Genomic DNA, 24121 nt, shown 5'->3' with positions numbered 1-24121 from the left:
GAGTGAGGGCAGTGAGGCAGGGGTTACTCCAAAGTGAAGAATGCATGTTTTTACATGCAAAAGTGGTATACTCCCTTCCATCCTAACGTGTTTTATCCAGGAGGCTACCCCTCCTAGGATTCCCTTACATCCCCTCATGTCCCTTAGCCCAAATTGGTACACTCAAAGTAAAAAATGTTCGTATCTTGTGTAGCCACGTTCCTCCAGGAACATCGTTTGGTCTTTTTATGGTGTCCTCCTTTCTGGCTGGCTCCGGTTTCCTTCCTCCTTCTCCTCCTCCTCCTAGCTCTCTGCTGTTTCTGGACCCCCTTTGGGAGTCTCTGTTCGACTCCGGCTGCTCTTTTGTGTTCTTTTCTTCTTCCTCGCACTCCTTCGGTGTAATGACATCCTCTGCTCCTGTTTCATCGTCCTCTCTTCACATTTAGGCGTCCTCTCGCTCCTCTCCAGCTTGACTGCCCCTCCTCTTCTCAGCTGGCGTTTCTGTGTGTTGACGCGCTAGCCCCTCCTCCAAAACCCGGAAGTACTCGCTCCTTGTCGGGTTTTTGCTTTGGGAAGTGCACTGGGGGCACTTCCAGGGAACAGAATCCAGGGTACCTCAGAAACCTGCTCTGCCGGCTGCACGCCCTTTGCAAAAGTATTGCAAGGTCATCATGGAAACACTCACTGTAGAACAGGGTTGGCTCAATCAGAGGACCCTCTGAAAGTCTGGGTTCCTGGTCACAGTCCACTTTGCCCATGGTCTACAACATCTCTGTCCACAAGCCTCCTGGCGTAAAGTATATCAGGGACAAAAAACAGCATCACCAAATGTCATGCATGTGCGTTCAATGTGTAAGTGCAAGATATTATAAGAAACTCATCAGTAACAGCATTCTTCACATACAGCTAAAATAGGTGTAAGGTACACAAAAAGCAATAGACACAATTCACAAAAAGAAGACAAAAAGGTGTAACAACCAAACATCCTCCAGGTGTGGATAAACAAGTAACTAACTTGCATACAGTCAACACATGTTCAACTTACATCATAGGGCGAAGTGCGAGCAAAATCATGTGGACATTGCACAAGGCAAGCTATAACCTTTACCATTTGAAATACTACCCAAATCAATGACTGGCCAAATTTGGATATATCTCACATGGAAAAGTTTCCTTTGACCTGTGTTTGTCCTGCACTGGTCCCAAATGTTAAATATACAAACCTGGTCAAATTGATCAGCAATAAGGGTGGAAATAACATACCTGCAATCCCAATATATCAAAGCACAGCAATTAGGTGATGCAAGTGTTCAGTACCATAATGAATGCCTGTCCAGAAAAGCCTATCACCAAGATATACCATGTCAAATTGTGCAAATACATAACAAAGTACACTATAAACATATGTGTAGTGCAATATGCCATAATGTGTATACACAATAACAATCTAACTGATGCAACAGTGGTAGGTTTCAAAAACTAGCTAGGGAAAAGTAAATCAAGGACTAATGTGTTCCACAACAAACTGAAAGATCTAACAAAAGAACAAAAAAAAAAAAAAGAAATAAAAAGATCCTAAAACATTCAGGAAAAACTGCAACGGTCAATGGCCAGTCCAACTATCAATGTTGTGAGCATATTGCTGTGCCACCAAATATACCTCAAAAGACACTGCCAGGGTATCCTTTTCACAACGGGACATCCATTGGGCAGGGCAGGCACCTCAGAGCTCTCATTTTGGGAGGGAGATATTTGGGAAGGGTGTCCTTGGTATGGGATGTGGTGAGTTGGGAAGCGGAAAGGGTGGACCTATGTCTAGGAGTGGGTCTGGGAAGTGTTAGGGGTGCAAAAACATTTTGCGGTGTGCCTTTGTACCTGGAAGAGGTGGATGGGTGGATTCTAGGGGTAGGTTTAAGGTGGGAGGCATGGTTTCATGTGTGGGAGGGGTAGGAAGCATCTCTGAAGTGGTGATTTAAGGATTGAGGGGGTTTATGGCCAGGGAAAAGGAAGGATCTTCAATTGGGTACTTAGGAGTGGGAATGGAAAGGGTCTTGGAGGGAGAGGGAGTGATTGTGCCTGATGTGCTAGGGTCTGATGTGGGTGCAGGTTGATGTGTATCAGGTATATGTGCTGCAAGCATAGGTGTGTCTTATATCTGTGGTATCTGTTTGGTGCTTGATTGTGTGTGTCTGTATTTCTTAGTTTTGTACAAAGGGAATGGTGGATCGGTGGATATTGCTGCAGTGGAAGTGATGGGGGAGGGTGTTGTGAATTTTGATGGTCTGGTGACAGTCAGTGTGGCTGTGTGTGATGCACTAGTAAATGGCATAGTCAGTGAGGGTACACGTGGGTGTGGTGTTGTCTGTGCTGGCTGTGGATGTGGTGGTGAGCATGTGGTGTGTGCATATATGGGTACTGTGCTGTGTGGGGACATGATAGAGAGTGATATGAGTATGTTGGTGTGGTGTTGTCAGTGGTGGTTGTGGATGTAATGGTGGTGGGAGTATCTGTGTATGTGGTCGGAGGAATGGTGTCTCTCTGTTTGGATGCTTGCCTTGTTTTTGCTTGAGTTTATGTGGGGATGTGCTGCTTGGGTCTGTGTGTAAATGTCTTTGTGGATTTTGAACATGTGTGGGAATAGGGTATTGGTATGGAAAAGGGGTGGGGAGGGACAAAATGTCGAGAGGATGGGAGGCTGCACTTAGGGAGGACGCCAGAGCCTTAAGAGATCTCTGTAGGACAGACATTGCACTGTGAATGCCTTTGAGGTAGGCCACCATCTGCTGCAGATGTTTGCCCTGCCCTTGGATGGAATTCAGGTTAGTGGTATGACCCACAGAAATGTTTCTCAGGAGGTCAGTAGCCTCCTCACTCTGCGCAGCAGGGGTACAGGGGCAAGTGCTGAGGTGCCTGGAACAAAGGAGATGACTCCCCTCTTAGGAGACCAAGACCAGCTACTTGGGTGGGAGCAATAGAGAGGGACTGGAGGTGGTAGACATGGACAATATAGGAACAGATCCTGTGGGATCTGCCACCACTCAGGAGTTTCTATTAGAGGATGACTCTGAAGATGATGATGTCAAGCTTGTAGCATCTGTGGCACTCCCCACACCGTCTTAGCCACTTGGTCCCTCTGTGTCAATAGAGTCATAACCAGAACCACTGTGGCCAGCCACTTGCCCAACGATGTTGGCCCTGTCTCTTTTGCTTTCTAGGGATGATTCTGAAATGACACATAAAAAATGGTTGATTGCATCTCGGTGAACACACCTGACCATCAGATTCAAATACAAAACCTTACAGAAGAGCACAGATTACTCCAATTGCAAATTGCTTAGTCCACAACATGGGCTTCAACATTAGCATGAGAACATCCACACATGCTACATTAGCTGAAAATAGTTGGTTACAGTGATGTCATAGCCCCAAAATGTCCCATATCATGAATTTACTTGTCTACATTCCATCCTCATTGATATACTAGGACAGTTGACAACTTGTATACTTTGTCCCTTGTAGTATACCATACTGAGCTGATGTCACTTAATATGATGGCTACCAAAATACATGTCCACAGTGTCCACACAAGCTCTTGAATTCAGCTAATGCTCATTTCCCTAAAACAACATCATGATGTGATGAAGGGCACATAATTCAGAAATGTAGCTGCATTAAGTGCTGTAGCATAAATCCTGCCACATGCAAAGGCTCTGTTCACCATGGAGTATGTCCATTGTCCAGGTGGTAAAATGAAAACGGTACTCAGGTAGCTCTGCTACTTATCACATCTAGCATTGAAATGTATGCTGGAAAGAATCATGGCCAAAGCATTGGGAGAGATATACTACAAATGCACACATCATTATAGCCCATATGGCATTATGAACATCCCCAATCCTGCTTGGTACTGTTGGCAACACCAATCTTAGGTTGTATGTCTAAAATCCAATACACCTTTGAAGTTCGTTGCGCGTCAGTGAACATCTATGACATGCAGTGGTAGACACACTTCAGTCTTAAAGGGAAGGCACATCAAATCAGCATTTAGTATTGCAAACACCAATGACCTTGTAAAACTGAGCATAGACACTCACATAAGATCACTACATTTCTAGCTCATTGCATGATGAATGTCACCAGTCAGTGAATGAATCTTGAAACAGTTCTGCAGATGAAACCACAACAGGGAAATTTACACCAGGCAACATATAGGCACTACTGCTGATGCCACCAGGGATGATTGCACACTCATGTTTCTGTTGAATCCCAAGTAACTTATGGAAACTGTTGTCCAGTCACTGCAGCAAAAGTGAACTGGATGCTATGTCACATGTAACATGGCTATCATCCCATGAGACACAGTAGGAGGGAGCATCACTCCTGAAACAATGAAGGCGAAAAGCCTGTTTGTTACAACCTTCACCGAGAACATCCAACAACATGACGAGATTATGACTTTACTCAGCCATGTGTCTACTCAAAACAGCAAATTGGTGGTGGACTGGACTCTGTTGGGTTCTTGGTCATTGTAACATTAGGCAAAGCACACCATCATGCACCTACTTCTAAACCTAAGCAAACCAGAATTCTTCTTCTGTGTTGGACATTGCACACCCCCAGTGTTGATGGGCCAATGGCTGCCTGTAACAAAAATAGTTGGCAATGTAACATGGACAACTCTGGCCAGGACTCAGTCCCTGTAGCTGCTGTTGGGTCCTCAACTGCCCATCTAGCTCCAGATATGCCACCACCAGTATGCGGGCCATTAGGGTCGTCAGCTTGCGGTGCATGACCCGTCAATATTGAGATGCCTACCCCCGGCTGGACTGCTGCAATCCTACGGGTCCAGTGCCTCTGAACCTCCTACCTTTTCATACAATGGATGCTGTGCTGATGATGGACTACCAGGGTCCTCACCTTCTGGGTGATGGCCTTCCAAATGGTCCGCTTCTGATAGGCATTGATCTGTATGGTTACAACAGAGGAAAAAACTGTATATCACTGCAATGTATTTGGATATCTTTTTTTTGTCACACAACGTGTCTAGAACTAACATAAGCATAAATCAAAAGTTAACACATATGTGTAGTTTTTACATCTTGAGCACTACAAAGGCATGAATAAACAATTAGGTATTCATCTGCTGACCATCCACATCCCTGTTCATATCTTATACTGGCTAAGCAAGCCCACTAACATCATGTAGCCCTGGCCCACCACACATGTACTGTGATGAGGGCTACTATGAAATACAACACAGCCTTGTGAGCTTTAGAAGAGTGCACTACATGTGCATTGTCATACAGACAACTTTACAGCCAGGCCCATTGATTTGATGCATATGATCCATGGACCCTGGAACCATAGTAGAGACTACATCCTAAGACGTAGGTCAGAATGGAAGGGCTGCCATGTGTGCCAGTGATAGCTTCCTCCCTGGTGAAGTGTGGACATGTAGACAAGTTAACATAACATCATACTAAGTCTGATATAGTTTGTGTAGTATGTACTGGTATCAGAGGACAAACCTTTCACCATAGGTGGCACTGTTAAAGGGATGACATCAACATACCATTGCATTTCTTGATTGGTTGAGTGCACAACAATGGTGATTAATATGTCAAAACCTCTTCTGAAGAAAACAACAATCTACCCTGTTAATGTGTCAGATGTGAAATAGGCCTGTACAGTTCAAGCATTACTTTTGGGAAATTGAAACCAGACCTGTAGGTGTATGGGTCTCCAATGAGTAGTTTGTGAGCTACTACCAGCTCTCGAGATACTCAGAAGTATCTCTCCTGTGTGTAGTCCAGCCTACAAAAACTGAAATGTATATATTTAAAACAAACATGTAAACTTGTCTGATGTGGTCAGTGTTAGAATTTTGATAATATTCGTAGCTCTGGGTGATTTTCACCAACATACATAGCTTTTACTACAAAAAAGTTTGGAGACCCCTGTAGGGACTGTCATTATGAAATGAGACACATTGACAATGTGAGTCAATGTAATGAAGTATCACTTCAGTCACCAAATGTATTCCATGTAAAAGTAATCAAGGCTACTATGGTTTTTAAAAAACCTTTTAGTGATCATCCAATGACCTACAGATCTATAGGGATTTTACTCTGTGCATCATTTGTATTGCTACACAACCTCTGCCCCAGCCTGGTCCATGGTTATGACTGGGCACAACTCATTGTTATGCCTTGCTCTCTGCAGGCAGAGCATACCAGTCCCAACTGAACATCACATTTGTAACAGTTCAACATATTAAATTGCAGTTTTGGGCTATCCAATATGTATGCTCAGGGTTGTGTGGCACTCTGAACTGGTCTGTGAGCTATTGGTAGCTCACAGACAACAGTTTGGTAAGCTTTGATCTAGGCTGAGTGATATGTGGGATTTTCACCTAACTAACATAATCCTCAACTGTTTTATCCAGAATACATTCACAGCTCATGCTGTAAAGGCCATACATGTGTTTGCACAGTTAGCATGATCGGAATACTAAATATATCATAGGTACATGAAATGTATACATGCATAGATGTCTACATGCACCACAAATGGAAAATAGGCTTTCCAAGCATCCCAATGGTGATGTTAAGTACACAATGTGCTTGACAATGCCTGGCATCATTGTCCTATGTCGGGACCACAAGCCTTTATACCGGTAATCAGACTTAACACTTTAAATAAGAGGCACATTGTAGCCTGTGAGAATGGAAAAGATAGAGCAAAGCAAAGTAAGATATGTATATGAGATAGTTACCTGTTCCTCTGGTCAGCCATAGAGCTGGCCACAGGGGAAGGACCTCAGCCACCAGCTCCAGCTCCTCTGCAGAGAGGACTCTGGACCTTTCATCTACTTGGTCTGCCATGATAGCTCCCAGAGGTGGCAAACAGCAGTAAACATGGAGGTGGTCTTGATAGCAGCAGTGTCAGGAGACAAGTCAGGTATTTTTCAAACTGCAGCGTACATGTATGTGACGTACATGGTCATTGGCATATACAGACACAGCCATTGGCCCTTTACTGTCACAATCACCAATACTAGACTATGGCTGTGCCTGTTGTGGACTCAACAAGCCACTGAACAGTTGACTCCTGCCGGTGGCATCAGATGCACAAAGTCCAATATGCAAGGTCAGGCAACAGCCGTTTTAGAGGCTGAAAGTACTGTATTGGTGACTGTTAACTGTGTCACCACCACTCCAAATGAGGGATTACATGTGTAACTATTTAAACATCCATTTCAATTTACATTTGACTCCACTTTTCATTTATCTATTGCATTGGTGTGCATATAGGCTAGAGTAGCACAGTGCAATATACACCGCCGTAGACAGTATTTTGTCCAAAAGCAAATGTTTTTAAAAAGGGGTGCAAATAATACCTTCAAGATGTATTATTTGCAAAGTAATTATCAAGACACACGTTGAGACCAAAATGGGGATTGGTGAGGGATGTTGCACAAAAATGTATTTTGAAGTAATATGTGTACATTGCTATATGAAACAGTTTTGTACTGTCACATGAGTTTTGGCTTATTATCTACATTTCTTACTGTGGACATTGAGAACAATTTTCATATACTGTTTTCAATTCACACATAGGTACCCTTGGAGAAGGAGGAGACAACAGCCTCCAGTGTACCCCCCATTTCCAGACCTTCAGACCACAGAAGAAAGGAATATCATTCTGAAGTTCTGTTTTAATACTTGATCTGTGTCATCAGTTGGAGCCTGATATCCTGCCTCAAATCACCAATCCTACATAAATCACACCAATTGGGAAGGTTTATGGTGGTATTGCATTTTCTGGTAACTGGTTCCTTTCAATAAACAGTGGCAATATGTTGTGATATGTCACAACCAATGTTCTGTTGCGTACTAAAAGATGTGCTTTCAGGAATGATGAGACACCTGGACAGCTACATCCAGTTTCCCAGGTATGAGGATTTAACAAATGTGAGAGTTGGATTCTGTTTATTAGCTTGGCTACCACATGTAGTTGGAGCCATTGATGGCACCCATATTGCCTTAGTACCACTGCAAGCCAGGGAACACATGCACCACAACAAGAAGAACTTTCATTCTAGAAACGTCCACGTTGTCTACTTGCCCGATTTATATATTTCAAATGTCTGTGCCTGGTTCCCTGGATCAGCCCATAATTCCTTTGTCATGCAGAATAGCACTGTACCCCAGCTCGTGTAAAAACTACCACACGAGAGGGACTGGCTTCTTGGTAAGTATGATCTGTCCTAACTTTTTGTGGGTAATGTCAGGTAGTATAAACAGGCAGTGTGTAACTTATTGTTGCACTTATGTCTGTCTTCCATCTAGGAAATTTAGCCTATCCAAACCAACCATGACTTTTGGACCAGTTGAGGAATCCAACAATGCCAGGGGAAGTTGGCATTGTTGGATTCCTTAACAGGGCCTAATTGTCATCTAGTGAGATCTGTCAAACTGCTCACTCTAGGAAACTCAGCTTATCCAAACTGACCATGACTGTTGGCCCAGTTGAGGAATCGAACAATGCCAGGGGATGTTGGCATTGTTGGATTTCTCAACTGGGCCTAACTTTCAGCTAGTGAGAGCTGTCAAACTGCTCACTCTTGCTGAAAGAGGAGTTTTTATGACTATGCACGGGAAGAGATGAAAACATTGTTCCCGTATGCAGGGAGGTGCTATTTAAGGCAGTTCCCTGCTCGCGGGAGCAATGCCAGCTCCCGCAAGACATGGGGAGCTGGCTAAGAAAGGCTAAGACTGCAGGGGTATTCAGGCTTCCCCTGTGGTCCTGTCAACAAACATCTTGTTTGTGTGCCCCTTTGAAGTCATAGAATGATTTAAAAGAGGCACACAAGAAACATGTTTGATTTATTATTTCTTGGTTCCTGGTAAAGCTCATGGACTGTCACTCGGTAGGTTGAAGGTCCCAATTCTGGTATTTCATGCAGTGTGTTTGTTTATTTATTAGTATTAATGGTAATGGTGAATGGTAATGTTAAACATTTCTTGTGATGAAACATTGAAGCCCCTCCTCAGCATAACCTGTGGGTTGAATGTCATAGTAATGTCTGGGCATTGCATAATCATGAATAACCTGTGGTATAATAGTTAAGGTCTAAGATACTCAAACCTGAAGATTTAGGCTTCCAGTGGAGGTGTGCTGTGGTCACTTCCCCACTTGAATTTCTTTTCAACATCAAATGTTTAAGATACATACTGAAATGTGATCTCACACTTTTTAACTGACAAATACATTTTACTTTTCAGTTTGTCTTAAAATATCTAATTCTAAGTATATCATTCATCAAATTCTCAAAAAAACGTTATGGGTGGTTTCAGGGGGTTGGACACTCTGCCTGGCTCTCACAAAACCATAGAAATTCAGCAGTTATATTTAGAGATATTTCAAGTAACTGTAACTCACAGCCTATGGTAACTATAACTATAATTTACGCTCTTGCCAATTGTCACAAATATTACAGCACTCATGACAACTTCTATAACATCATTATATATATATAAATATATATATATATATATTTAAAACATACTTGGTTAAAACAACAAAATGGATTATGCAAATGCTCCAAACGTAAAGCATGTAAAAATGGAGAGAATATCAAATCAGTGGTGATGGGACATAAAACTGTCCATAAGACTAGGGGACGATATACATGTAAAAGTGATTTTGTAATATATATTCTGAGATGCAGTTGTCCCAAAATGTATGTATGGAGCACCAAGTTACAGGTACATAAACGGGTTTTACAACATCTTAGAGGTATCCAGAATAAGGATGAAACTTATCCAGTTGCACGCCACATTCATGAAAGACATGATGGTAAGGTGGATGAGATAAAGTACAGTGTGATAGATGGAATAGCTAAAGATATCAGAGGAGGAAATAGAGAGAATAAATGAAGGACCTTGGAATCAAGATATAAAATGATGCTAGACACTAAAGAGCCAAATGGATTGAATAGCAGTCAGGAGCTTTACATACATCTGTAAGGGAAAATATATAAGTTTAAATGAAGTGAGAAGTAGTTAAGGGAATGAATGAAATCAGAAAAAGTATTTGACAATCACATATTTGACATTGTACATGTTGTAATTTATGTCTCAAGAAATTTATGCAAACAGCCAGTTAGTAGGCTATATGATCAAATCAATATCTATTAGATTTATGATTAGGCCACATCAAATAAAGTCAAATGGAAATTCAAAGTTCATATTAGTTGTGTCAAGAGTCAACTAAATTTATACTAGGGATATTATGAACAAACAAACTAATTTTGGATATATATATGTAATGAGGAAAACATGATAGTGATTGAAGTTTAGATTATGAGTACTAATTGATTACAGAATTATTGTAATGAGATCGTGATTGAGTCAGTACAGGTATTATGTAACTGTCCATATTATTATGTTTCCTGATCGTGTGTGTTTACGAGCTATACTTTAGTTGTGGCAAAATAATTAGAAAATAATGTGAATGATGCAGACATTGATTTGAGGAATATAGAAAGTGGCAAATCTGAATATTTAGGTAATAAGAAAAATCTCTTTGATGTATAGACTTAGCGTCACTAAGTTGAATTGATCATGTGATATATAAAGGAAATACAATATAGTGACCGTTAGGTTCACAAAGGCAGAAATGCAGAAACGCGATTCTGCGTGTCAATAAATTTGACTTTTATTATTCCTTCAAATGTGGAGTGCCGTACTTTTGAATGATAAGAAGCAAGTGAGGGTATATAGACATGGTGGCGCGCATCCAACATCGGCACCACTGACGTTCAGGTGTAGAAAAGCTACGCTGCAGAAAGTGATTATATATATATATATATATATATATATATATATATATATATCACAACAGAGTTGCCTGTATTTCCTCCTGACCTTCGCCTGACGGGATCGGTGCTCAGCAGCAGGCACAGGACCAGCTATTATAATCCACGCCTCCAGCAAGTTTCCAAGCACTCCAAACTGCTTTAATTCAGAAGTTTCCTACGTGTCCATAACTGCCAATTTTGTATCAGCTGACCCGTTTCAACCGTTGCTGTCTTATTCTTAGCCCAAATCTTTACAAAAGCCCCTCCACCAGTAGAAACTATATTGAGCAATTTACTAAACATAGAGAAAATACTACCCGCATTTTCCCTACTACCAAAAAAACTATTAATTTAGCTACAGTTTTCACATCATTATACACCAAATGCCATCCATAATTTTATGATATTGATGCATGTAATTATCAGCAAATAAAATCAAATTATCCCCTCATACTCGGTGGTTTGATAAACATAAAGAAAATATTGACCACATTACTCATAATGTGGAATACATCATCGTTTTACCCAAATTCTCCACTCAGTTTAATAGCCAAGTGGCTAATTATCATATCACAGAGTCATGTAATTTAACCCCTTCGCTGCCAGGCCTTTTCCCCCTCCTGTGCCAGGCCTTTTTTTGCCTATTTGGAGCAGTTCGCGCTTAGGCCCTCACAACTTTTTGTCCACATAAGCTAACCAAGCCAAATTTGCGTCCTTTTTTTCCAACATCCTAGGGATTCTAGAGGTACCCAGACTTTGTGGGTTCCCCTGAAGGAGGCCAAGAAATTAGCCAAAATACAGTGAAAATTTCGTATTTTTCAAAAAAATTGGAAAATGTGGCTGCAGGAGAAGGCTTGTGGTTTTTCCCCTGAAAATTGCATCAACAAAGGGTTTGCGGTGCTAAACTCAGCAGCTTCCCAGCTTTCAGGAACAGGCAGACTTGAATCAGAAAACCGAAGTTTTCAACTCAATGTTGGCATTTTACTGGGACATACACCATTTTTGCAATTTTTTGTGCTTTCAGCCTCCTTCCAGTCAGTGACAGAAATGGGCATGAAACCAATGCTGGATCCCAGAAACCTAAAAATTTCTGAAAAGTAGACAAAATGCTGAATTCAGCAAGGGGTCATTTGTGTAGATCCTACAAGGGTTTCCTGCAGAAAACAACAACTGAAAAAGAAAAATATTGAAATTGAGGTGAAAAAAACATAAATTTTTCTCTACGTTTTACTCTGTCACTTTTCCCTGCAATGTCAAATTATCAAAAGCAATATACCGTTACGTCTGCTGGTCTCCTCTGGTTGCGGGGATATATAGGGCTTGTAGGTTCATCAAGAACCTGAGGAACCCAGAGCCAATAAATGAGCTGCACCCTGCAGTGCGTTTTTATTCTATACCGGGTATACAGCAATTCATTTGCTGAAATATAAAGAGTAAAAAATTGCTATCAAGAAAACCTTTGTATTTCCAAAAAGGGCACAAGATAGGGTGTTGAGGAGCAGTGGTTATTTGCACATCTCTGAATTCCGGGGTGACCATACTAGCATGTGAATTACAGGGCATTTCTCAAAGATGGCTTTTTTACACACTCTTCTATATTTGGAAGGAAAAAATGTAGAGAAAGACAAGGGGCAATAACACTTGTTTTGCTAATCTATGTTCCCCCAAGTCTCCCGATAAAAATGATACCTCACTTGTGTGGGTAGGCCTAGCGCCTGCGACAGGAAACGCCCCAAAGCGCAACGTGGACACATCCAAATTTTTGAAAGAAAACAGAGTTGTTTTTTGCGAAGTGCCTACCTGTTGATTTTGGCCTCTAGCTCAACCGGCACCTAGGGAAAATATAACCAAACCTGTGCATTTCTGAAAACTAGAGACCTAGGGGAATCCAAGGAGGGGTGACTTGGAGGGCTCGGACCGGGTTCTGTTACCCAGAATCCTTTGCAATCCTCAAAATGTGGCTAAAAAAACACATGTTCCTCACATTTCTTTGGCAGAAAGTTCTGGAATCTGAGAGGAGCCACAAATTTCCTTCCACCCAGCGTTCCCCCAAGTCTCCCGATAAAAATGATACCTCACTTGTGTGGGTAGGCCTAGCGCCCGCGACAGGAAACGCCCCAAAGCGCAACGTGGACACATCAACATTCTTGGAAGAAAACAGAGGTGTTTTTTGCGAAGTGCCTACCTGTAGATTTTGGCCTCTAGCTCAGCCGGCACCTAGGGAAACTTACCAAAGCTGTGCATTTCTGAAAACTAGAGACCTAGGGGAATCCAAGATGGGGTGACTTGCGGGGCTCAGACCAGGTTCTGTTACCAGGAATCCTTTGCAAACCTCAAAATTTGGCTAAAAAAACACATGTTCCTCACATTTCTGTGGCAGAAAGTTCTGGAATCTGAGAGGAGCCACAAATTTCCTTCCACCCAGCATTCCCCCAAGTCTCCTGATAAAAATGATACCTCACTTGTGTGGGTAGGCCTAGCGCCCGCGAAAGGAAACGCCCCAAAGCGCAACGTGGACACATCCAAATTTTTGGAAGAAAACAGAGGTGTTTTTTGCGAAGTGCCTACCTGTAGATTTTGGCCTCTAGTTCAGCCGGCACCTAGGGAAACCTACCAAACCTGTGCATTTCTGAAAACTAGACACCTAGGGTAATCCAAGATGGGGTGACTTGCGGGGCTCGGACCAGGTTCTGTTACCCAGAATCCTTTGCAAACCTCAAAATTTGGCTAAAAAAACACATGTTCCTCACATTTCTGTGGCAGAAAGTTCTGGAATCTGAGAGGAGCCACAAATTTCCATCCACCCAGCGTTCCCCCACGTTTCCCGATAAAAATGATACCTCACTTGTGTGGGTAGGCCTAGCGCCCGCGACAGGAAACACCCCAAAGCGCAACGTGGACACATCCAAATTTTTGGAAGAAAACAGAGGTGTTTTTTGCGAAGTGCCTACCTGTAGATTTTGCCCTCTATCTCAGCCGGCACCTAGGGAAACCTACCAAACCCGTGCATTTCTGAAAACTAAAGACATAGGGGAATCCAAGATGGGGTGACGTGCGGGGCTCGGACCAGGTTCTGTTACCCAGAATCCTTTGCAAACCTCAAAATTTGGCTAAAAAAACACATGTTCCTCACATTTCTGTGGCAGAAAGTTCTGGAATCTGAGAGGAGACACAAATTTCCTTCCACCCAGCGTTCCCCCAAGTCTCCCGATAAAAATGATACCTCACTTGTGTGGGTAGGCCTAGCGCCCGCGACAGGAAACGCCCCAAAGCGCAACGTGGACATATCCACATTTTTGGAAGAAAACAGAGGTGTTTTTTGCGAAGTGCCTACCTGTAGATTTTTGCCTCTAGCTCAACCGGCACCTAGGGAAACCTACCAAACCTGTGCATTTCTGAAAACTAGAGACCTAGGGGAATCCAAGGAGGGGTGACTTGTGGGGCTCGGACCAGGTTCTGTTACCCAGAATCCTTTGCAAACCTCAAAATTTGGCTAAAAAAACACGCGTTCCTCACATTTCTGTGGCAGAAAGTTCTGGAATCTGAGAGGAGCCACAAATTTCGTTCCACCCAGCATTCCCCCAAGTCTCCCGATAAAAATGATACCTCACTTGTGTGGGTAGACCTAGCGCCCGCGACAGGAAACGCCCCAAAGCGCAACGTGGACACATCCACATTTTTGGAAGAAAACAGAGGTGTTTTTTGCGAAGTGCCTACCTGTAGATTTTGTCCTCTAGCTCAGCCGGCACCTAGGGAAACCTACCAAACCTGTGCATTTCTGAAAACTAGACACCTAGGGTAATCCAAGATGGGGTGACTTGCGGGGCTCGGACCAGGTTCTGTTACCCAGAATCCTTTGCAAACCTCAAAATTTGGCTAAAAAAACACATGTTCCTCACATTTCTGTGGCAGAAAGTTCTGGAATCTGAGAGGAGCCACAAATTTCCTTCCACCCAGCATTCCCCCAAGTCTCCCGATAAAAATGATACCTCACTTGTGTGGGTAGGCCTAGCGCCCGCGACAGGAAACGCCCCAAAGCGCAACGTGGACACATCCAAATTTTTGGAAGAAAACAGAGGTGTTTTTTGCGAAGTGCCTACCAGTAGATTTTGGCTTCTAGCTCAACCGGCACCTAGGGAAACCTACCAAACCTGTGCATTTCTGAAAACTAGAGACCTAGGGGAATCCAAGATGGGGTGACTTGCGGGGCTCGGATCAGGTTCTGTTACCCAGAATCCTTTGGAAACCTCAAAATTTGGCTAAAAAAACACATGTTCCTCACATTTCTGTGGCAGAAAGTTCTGGAATCTGAGAGGAGCCACAAATTTCCTTCCACCCAGCGTTCCCCCAAGTCTCCCGATAAAAATTATACCTCACTTGTGTGGGTAGGCCTAGTGTCCGCGACAGGAAACGCCCCAAAGCACAACGTGGACACATTCAAATTTTGGGAAGAATACAGAGGTGTTTTTTGCGAAGTGCCTACCTGTAGATTTTGGCCTCTGGCTCAGCCGGCACCTAGAGAAACCTACCAAACCTGTGCATTTCTGAAAACTAGAGACCTAGGGGAATCCAAGATGGGGTGACTTGCAGGGCTCGGACCAGGTTCTGTTACACAGAATCCTTTGCATACCTCAAAATTTGGCTAAAAAAAACCATGTTCCTCACATTTCTCTGGCAGAAAGTTCTGGAATCTGAGAGGAGCCACAAATTTCCTTCCACCCAGCGTTCCCCCAAGTCTCCCGATAAAAATGATACCTCACTTGTGTGGGTAGGCCTAGCGCCCGCGACAGGAAACGCCCCAAAGCGCAACGTGGACACATCCAAATTTTTGGAAGAAAACAGAGGTGTTTTTTGCGAAGTGCCTACCTGTAGATTTTGGCCTCTGGCTCAGCCGGCACCTAGAGAAACCTACCAAACCTGTGCATTTCTGAAAACTAGAGACCTAGGGGAATCCAAGATGGGGTGACTTGCGGGGCTCGGACCAGGTTCTGTTACCCAGAATCCTTTGCAAACCTCAAAATTTGGCTAAAAAAACACATGTTCCTCACATTTCTGTGGCAGAAAGTTCTGGAATCTGAGAGGAGCCACAAATTTCCTTCCACCCAGCGTTCCCCCAAGTCTCCCGATACAAATTATACCTCACTTGTGTGGGTAGGCCTAGCGCCCGCGACATGAAACGCCCCAAAGCGCAACGTGGACACATCAAAATTTTTGGAAGAAAACAGAGGTGTTTTTTGCGAAGTGCCTACCTGTAGATTTTGTCCTCTAGCTCAGCCGACACCTAGGGAAACCTACCAAACCTGTGCATTTCTGAAAACTAGACACCTAGGGGAATCCAAGATGGGGTGACTTGCGGGGCTCGGACCAGGTTCTGTTACCCAGAATCCTTTGCAAACCTCAAAATTTGGCTAAAAAAACACGCGTTCCTCACATTTCTGTTGCAGAAAGTTCTGGAATCTGAGAGGAGCCACAAATTTCCTTCCACCCAGCATTCCCCCAAGTCTCCCGATAAAAATGATACCTCACTTGTGAGGGTAGGCCTAGCGCCAGCGACAGGAAACGCCCCAAAGCGCAACGTGGACACATCCAAATTTTTGGAAGAAAACAGAGGTGTTTTTTGCGAAGTGCCTACCTGTAGATTTTGGCCTCTAGCTCAACCGGCACCTAGGGAAACCTACCAAACCTGTGCATTTCTGAAAACTAGAGACCTAGGGGAATCCAAGATGGGGTGACTTGCGGGGCTCGGATCAGGTTCTGTTACCCAGAATCCTTTGGAAACCTCAAAATTTGGCTAAAAAAACACATGTTCCTCACATTTCTGTGGCAGAAAGTTCTGGAATCTGAGAGGAGCCACAAATTTCCTTCCACCCAGCGTTCCCCCAAGTTTCCCGATAAAAATTATACCTCACTTGTGTGGGTAGGCCTAGCGTCCGCGACAGGAAACGCCCCAAAGCACAACATGGACACATCCAAATTTTGGGAAGAATACAGAGGTGTTTTTTGCGAAGTGCCTACCTGTAGATTTTGGCCTCTGGCTCAGCCGGCACCTAGAGAAACCTACCAAACCTGTGCATTTCTGAAAACTAGAGACCTAGGGGAATCCAAGATGGGGTGACTTGCAGGGCTCGGACCAGGTTCTGTTACACAGAATCCTTTGCAAACCTCAAAATTTGGCTAAAAAAACACGCGTTCTTCACATTTCTGTTGCAGAAAGTTCTGGAATCTGAGAGGAGCCACAAATTTCCTTCCACCCAGCATTCCCCCAAGTCTCCCGATAAAAATGATACCTCACTTGTGTGGGTAGGCCTAGCGCCCGCGACAGGAAACGCCCCAAAGCGCAACGTGGACACATCCAAATTTTTGGAAGAAAACAGAGGTGTTTTTTGCGAAGTGCCTACCTGTAGATTTTGGCCTCTAGCTCAACCGGCACCTAGGGAAACCTACCAAACCTGTGCATTTCTGAAAACTAGAGACCTAGGGGAATCCAAGATGGGGTGACTTGCGGGGCTCGGATCAGGTTCTGTTACCCAGAATCCTTTGGAAACCTCAAAATTTGGCTAAAAAAACACATGTTCCTCACATTTCTGTGGCAGAAAGTTCTGGAATCTGAGAGGAGCCACAAATTTCCTTCCACCCAGCGTTCCCCCAAGTCTCCCGATAAAAATTATACCTCACTTGTGTGGGTAGGCCTAGCGTCCGCGACAGGAAACGCCCCAAAGCACAACATGGACACATCCAAATTTTGGGAAGAATACAGAGGTGTTTTTTGCGAAGTGCCTACCTGTAGATTTTGGCCTCTGGCTCAGCCGGCACCTAGAGAAACCTACCAAACCTGTGCATTTCTGAAAACTAGAGACCTAGGGGAATCCAAGATGGGGTGACTTGCAGGGCTCGGACCAGGTTCTGTTACACAGAATCCTTTGCATACCTCAAAATTTGGCTAAAAAAAACCATGTTCCTCACATTTCTCTGGCAGAAAGTTCTGGAATCTGAGAGGAGCCACAAATTTCCTTCCACCCAGCGGTCCCCCAAGTCTCCCGATAAAAATGATACCTCACTTGTGTGGGTAGGCCTAGCGCCTGCGACAGGAAACGCCCCAAAGTGCAACGTGGACACATCCAAATTTTTGAAAGAAAACAGAGGTGTTTTTTGCGAACTGCCTACCTGTAGATTTTAGCCTCTAGCTCAGCCGGCACCTAGGGAACCTTACCAAACCTGTGCATTTCTGAAAACTAGAGACCTAGGGGAATCCAAGATGGGGTGACTTGCGGGGCTCAGACCAGGTTCTGTTACCCAGAATCCTTTGCAAGCCTCAAAATTTGGCTAAAAAAACACATGTTCCTCACATTTCTGTGGCAGAAAGTTCTGGAATCTGAGAGGAGCCACAAATTTCCTTCCACCCAGCGTTCCCCCAAGTCTCCCGATAAAAATGATACCTCACTTGTGTGGGTAGGCCTAGCGCCCGCGACAGAAAACGCCCCAAAGCGCAACGTGTACACATCCAAATTTTTGGAAGAAAACAGAGGTGTTTTTTGCGAAGTGCCTACCTGTAGATTTTGGCCTCTAGCTCAGCCGGCACCTAGGGAAACCTACCAAACCTGTGCATTTCTGAAAATTAGACACCTAGGGTAATCCAAGATGGGGTGACTTGCGGGGCTCGGACCAGGTTCTGTTACCCAGAATCCTTTGCAAACCTCAAAATTTGGCTAAAAAAACACATGTTCCTCACATTTCTGTGGCAAAAAGTTCTGGAATCTGAGAGGAGCCACAAATTTCCTTCCACCCAGCGTTCCCCCAAGTCTCCCGATAAAAATTATACCTCACTTGTGTGGGTAGGCCTAGCGCCCGCGACAGGAAACGCCCCAAAGCGCAACGTGGACACATCCAAATTTTTGGAAGAAAACAGAGGTGTTTTTTGCGAAGTGCCTACCTGTAGATTTTGGCCTCTAGCTCAGCCGGCACCTAGGGAAACCTACCAAACCTGTGCATTTCTGAAAACTAGACACCTAGGGTAATCCAAGATGGGGTGACTTGCGGGGCTCGGACCAGGTTCTGTTACCCAGAATCCTTTGCAAACCTCAAAATTTTGCTAAAAAAACACATGTTCCTCACATTTCTGTGGCAGAAAGTTCTGGAATCTGAGAGGAGCCACAAATTTCCTTCCACCCAGCGTTCCCCCAAGTCTCCCGATAAAAATGATACCTCACTTGTGTGGGTAGGCCTAGCGCCCGCGACAGGAAACGCCCCAAAGCACAACGTGGACACATCCAAATTTTGGGAAGAATACAGAGGTGTTTTTTGCGAAGTGCCTACCTGTAGATTTTGGCCTCTGGCTCAGCAGGCACCTAGAGAAACCTACCAAACCTGTGCATTTCTGAAAACTAGAGACCTAGGGGAATCCAAGATGGGGTGACTTGTGGGGCTCGGACCAGGTTATGTTACACAGAATCCTTTGCAAACCTCAAAATTTGGCTAAAGAAAACCATGTTCCTCACATTTCTGTGGCAGAAAGTTCTGGAATCTGAGAGGAGCCACAAATTTCCTTCCACCCAGCGGTCCCCCAAGTCTCCCGATAAAAATGATACCTCACTTGTGTGGGTAGGCCTAGCGCCTGCGACAGGAAACGCCCCAAAGCGCAACGTGGACACATCCAAATTTTTGAAAGAAAACAGAGGTGTTTTTTGAGAACTGCCTACCTGTAGATTTTAGCCTCTAGCTAAGCTGGCACCTAGGGAACCTTACCAAACCTGTGCATTTCTGAAAACTAGAGACCTAGGGGAATCCAAGATGGGGTGACTTGCGGGGCTCAGACCAGGTTCTGTTACCCAGAATCCTTTGCAAACCTCAAAATTTGGCTAAAAAAACACATGTTCCTCACATTTCTGTGGCAGAAAGTTCTGGAATCTGAGAGGAGCCACAAATTTCCTTCCACCCAGCGTTCCCCCAAGTCTCCCGATAAAAATGATACCTCACTTGTGTGGGTAGGCCTAGCGCCCGCGACAGGAAACGCCCCAAAGCGCAACGTGGACACATCCAAATTTTTGGAAGAAAACAGAGGTGTTTTTTGCGAAGTGCCTACCTGTAGATTTTGGCCTCTAGCTCAGCCGGCACCTAGGGAAACCTACCAAACCTGTGCATTTCTGTAAACTAGACACCTAGGGTAATCCAAGATGGGGTGACTTGCGGTGCTCGGACCAGGTTCTGTTACCCAGAATCCTTTGCAAACCTCAAAATTTGGCTAAAAAAACACATTTTCCTCACATTTCTGTGGCAGAAAGTTCTGGAATCTGAGAGGAGCCACAAATTTCCTTCCACCCAGCGTTCCCCCAAGTCTCCCGATAAAAATGATACCTCACTTGTGTGGGTAGGCCTAGCGCCTGCGACAGGAAACGCCCCAAAGCGCAACGTGGACACATCCAAATTTTTGAAAGAAAACAGAGGTGTTTTTTGAGAACTGCCTACCTGTAGATTTTAGCCTCTAGCTAAGCCGGCACCTAGGGAACCTTACCAAACCTGTGCATTTCTGAAAACTAGAGACCTAGGGGAATCCAAGATGGGGTGACTTGCGGGGCTCAGACCAGGTTCTGTTACCCAGAATCCTTTGCAAACCTCAAAATTTGGCTAAAAAAACACATGTTCCTCACATTTCTGTGGCAGAAAGTTCTGGAATCTGAGAGGAGCCACAAATTTCCTTCCACCCAGCGTTCCCCCAAGTCTCCCGATAAAAATGATACCTCACTTGTGTGGGTAGGCCTAGCGCCCGCGACAGGAAACGCCCCAAAGCGCAACGTGGACACATCCAAATTTTTGGAAGAAAACAGAGGTGTTTTTTGCGAAGTGCCTACCTGTAGATTTTGGCCTCTAGCTCAGCCGGCAACTAGGGAAACCTACCAAACCTGTGCATTTCTGAAAACTAGACACCTAGGGTAATCTAAGATGGGGTGACTTGCGGGGCTCGGACCAGGTTCTGTTACCCAGAATCCTTTGCAAACCTCAAAATGTGGCTAAAAAAACACATGTTCCTCACATTTCTGTGGCAGAAAGTTCTGGAATCTGAGAGGAGCCACAAATTTCCTTCCACCCAGCGTTCCCCCAAGTCTCCCGATAAAAATGATACCTCACTTGTGTGGGAAGGCCTAGCGCCCGCGACAGGAAACGCCCCAAAGCGCAACGTGGACACATCCAAATTTTTGGAAGAAAACAGAGGTGTTTTTTGCGAAGTGCCTACCTGTAGATTTTGGCCTCTAGCTCAGCCGGCACCTAGAGAAACCTTCCAAACCTGTGCATTTCTGTAAACTAGACACCTAGGGTAATCCAAGATGGGGTGACTTGCGGGGCTCGGACCAGGTTCTGTTACCCAGAATCCTTTGCAAACCTCAAAATTTGGCTAAAAAAACACATGTTCCTCACATTTCTGTGGCAGAAAGTTCTGAAATCTGAGAGGAGCCACAAATTTCCTTCCACCCCAGCGTTCCCCCAAGTCTCCCGATAAAAATTATACCTCACTTGTGTGGGTAGGCCTAGCGCCCGCGACAGGAAACGCCCCAAAGCGCAACGTGGACACATCCAAATTTTTGGAAGAAAACAGAGGTGTTTTTTGCGATGTGCCTACCTGTAGATTTCGGCCTCTAGCTCAGCCGGCACCTAGGGAAACCTACCAAACCTGTGCATTTCTGAAAACTAGACACCTAGGGGAATCCAAGATGGGGAGACTTGCGGGGCTCGGACCAGGTTCTGTTACCCAGAATCCTTTGCAAACCTCAAAATTTGGCTAAAAAAACACATGTTCCTCACATTTCTGTGGCAGAAAGTTCTGGAATCTGAGAGGAGCCACAAATTTCCTTCCACCCAGCGTTCCCCCAAGTCTCCCGATAAAAATGATACCTCACTTGTGTGGGTAGGCCTAGCGCCCGCGACAGGAAACGCCCCAAAGCACAACGTGGACACATCCAAATTTTGGGAAGAATACAGAGGTGTTTTTTGCGAAGTGCCTACCTGTAGATTTTGGCCTCTGGCTCAGCCGGCACCTAGAGAAACCTACCAAACCTGTGCATTTCTGAAAACTAGAGACCTAGGGGAATCCAAGATGGGGTGACTTGCGGGGCTCGGACCAGGTTCTGTTACCCAGAATCCTTTGCAAACCTCAAAATTTGGCTAAAAAAACACATGTTCCTCACATTTCTGTGGCAGAAAGTTCTGGAATCTGAGGAGCCACAAATTTCCTTCCACCCAGCGTTCCCCAAAGTCTCCCGATAAAAATGATACCTCACTTGTGTGGGTAGGCCTAGCGCCTGCGACAGGAAACGCCCCAAAGTGCAACGTGGACACATCCAAATTTTTGAAAGAAAACAGGTGTTTTTTGCGAACTGCCTACCTGTAGATTTTAGCCTCTAGCTCAGCCGGCACCTAGGGAACCTTACCAAACCTGTGCATTTCTGAAAACTAAAGACCTAGGGGAATCCAAGATGGGGTGACTTGCGGGGCTCAGACCAGGTTCTGTTACCCAGAATCCTTTGCAAACCTCAAAATTTGGCTTAAAAAACACATGTTCCTCACATTTCTGTGGCAGAAAGTTCTGGAATCTGAGAGGAGCCACAAATTTCCTTCCACCCAGCGTTCCCCCAAGTCTCCCGATAAAAATGATACCTCACTTGTGTGGGTAGGCCTAGCGCCCGCGACAGAAAACGCCCCAAAGCGCAACGTGGACACATGCAAATTTTTGGAAGAAAACAGAGGTGTTTTTTGCGAAGTGCCTACCTGTAGATTTTGGCCTCTAGCTCAGCCGGCACCTAGGGAAACCTACCAAACCTGTGCATTTCTGAAAACTAGACACCTAGGGTAATACAAGATGGGGTGACTTGCGGGGCTCGGACCAGGTTCTGTTACCCAGAATCCTTTGCAAACCTCAAAATTTGGCTAAAAAAACACATGTTCCTCACATTTCTGTGGCAGAAAGTTCTGGAATCTGAGAGGAGCCACAAATTTCCTTCCACCCAGCGTTCCCCCAAGTCTCCCGATAAAAATTATACCTCACTTGTGTGGGTAGGCCTAGCGCCCGCGACAGGAAACGCCCCAAAGCGCAACGTGGACACATCCAAATTTTTGGAAGAAAACAGAGGTGTTTTTTGCGAAGTGCCTACCTGTAGATTTCGGCCTCTAGCTCAGCCGGCACCTAGGGAAACCTACCAAACCTGTGCATTTCTGAAAACTAGACACCTAGGGGAATCCAAGATGGGGTGACTTGCGGGGCTCGGACCAGGTTCTGTTACCCAGAATCCTTTGCAAACCTCAAAATTTGGCTAAAAAAACACATGTTCCTCACATTTCTGTGGCAGAAAGTTCTGGAATCTGAGAGGAGCCACAAATTTCCATTCACCCAGCGTTCCCCCAAGTCTCCCAATAAAAATGATACCTCACTTGTGTGGGTAGGCCTAGCGCCCGCGACAGGAAACGCCCCAAAGCACAACGTGGACACATCCAAATTTTGGGAAGAATACAGAGGTGTTTTTTGCGAAGTGCCTACCTGTAGATTTTGGCCTCTGGCTCAGCAGGCACCTAGAGAAACCTACCAAACCTGTGCATTTCTGAAAACTAGAGACCTAGGGGAATCCAAGATGGGGTGACTTGCGGGGCTCGGACCAGGTTCTGTTTCACAGAATCCTTTGCAAACCTCAAAATTTGGCTAAAGAAAACCATGTTCCTCACATTTCTGTGGCAGAAAGTTCTGGAATCTTTGAGGAGCCACAAATTTCCTTCCACCCAGCGGTCCCCCAAGTCTCCCGATAAAAATGATACCTCACTTGTGTGGGTAGGCCTAGCGCCTGCGACAGGAAACGCCCCAAAGCGCAACGTGGACACATCCAAATTTTTGAAAGAAAACAGAGGTGTTTTTTGAGAACTGCCTACCTGTAGATTTTAGCCTCTAGCTAAGCCGGCACCTAGGGAACCTTACCAAACCTGTGCATTTCTGAAAACTAGAGACCTAGGGGAATCCAAGATGGGGTGACTTGCGGGGCTCAGACCAGGTTCTGTTACCCAGAATCCTTCGCAAACCTCAAAATTTGGCTAAAAAAACACATGTTCCTCACATTTCTGTGGCAGAAAGTTCTGGAATCTGAGAGGAGCCACAAATTTCCTTCCACTCAGCGTTCCCCCAAGTCTCCCGATAAAAATTATACCTCACTTGTGTGGGTAGGCCTAGCACCCGCTACAGGAAACGCCCCAAAGCGCAACGTGGACACATCCAAATTTTTGGAAGAAAACAGAGGTGTTTTTTGC

Source organism: Pleurodeles waltl, chromosome 9 (assembly GCF_031143425.1).
Source record: "Pleurodeles waltl isolate 20211129_DDA chromosome 9, aPleWal1.hap1.20221129, whole genome shotgun sequence".
Lineage (NCBI taxonomy): Eukaryota > Metazoa > Chordata > Amphibia > Caudata > Salamandridae > Pleurodeles > Pleurodeles waltl.
The sequence above is the reverse complement of the archived record's forward strand: the minus strand, read 5'-3'. Positions refer to the sequence as shown.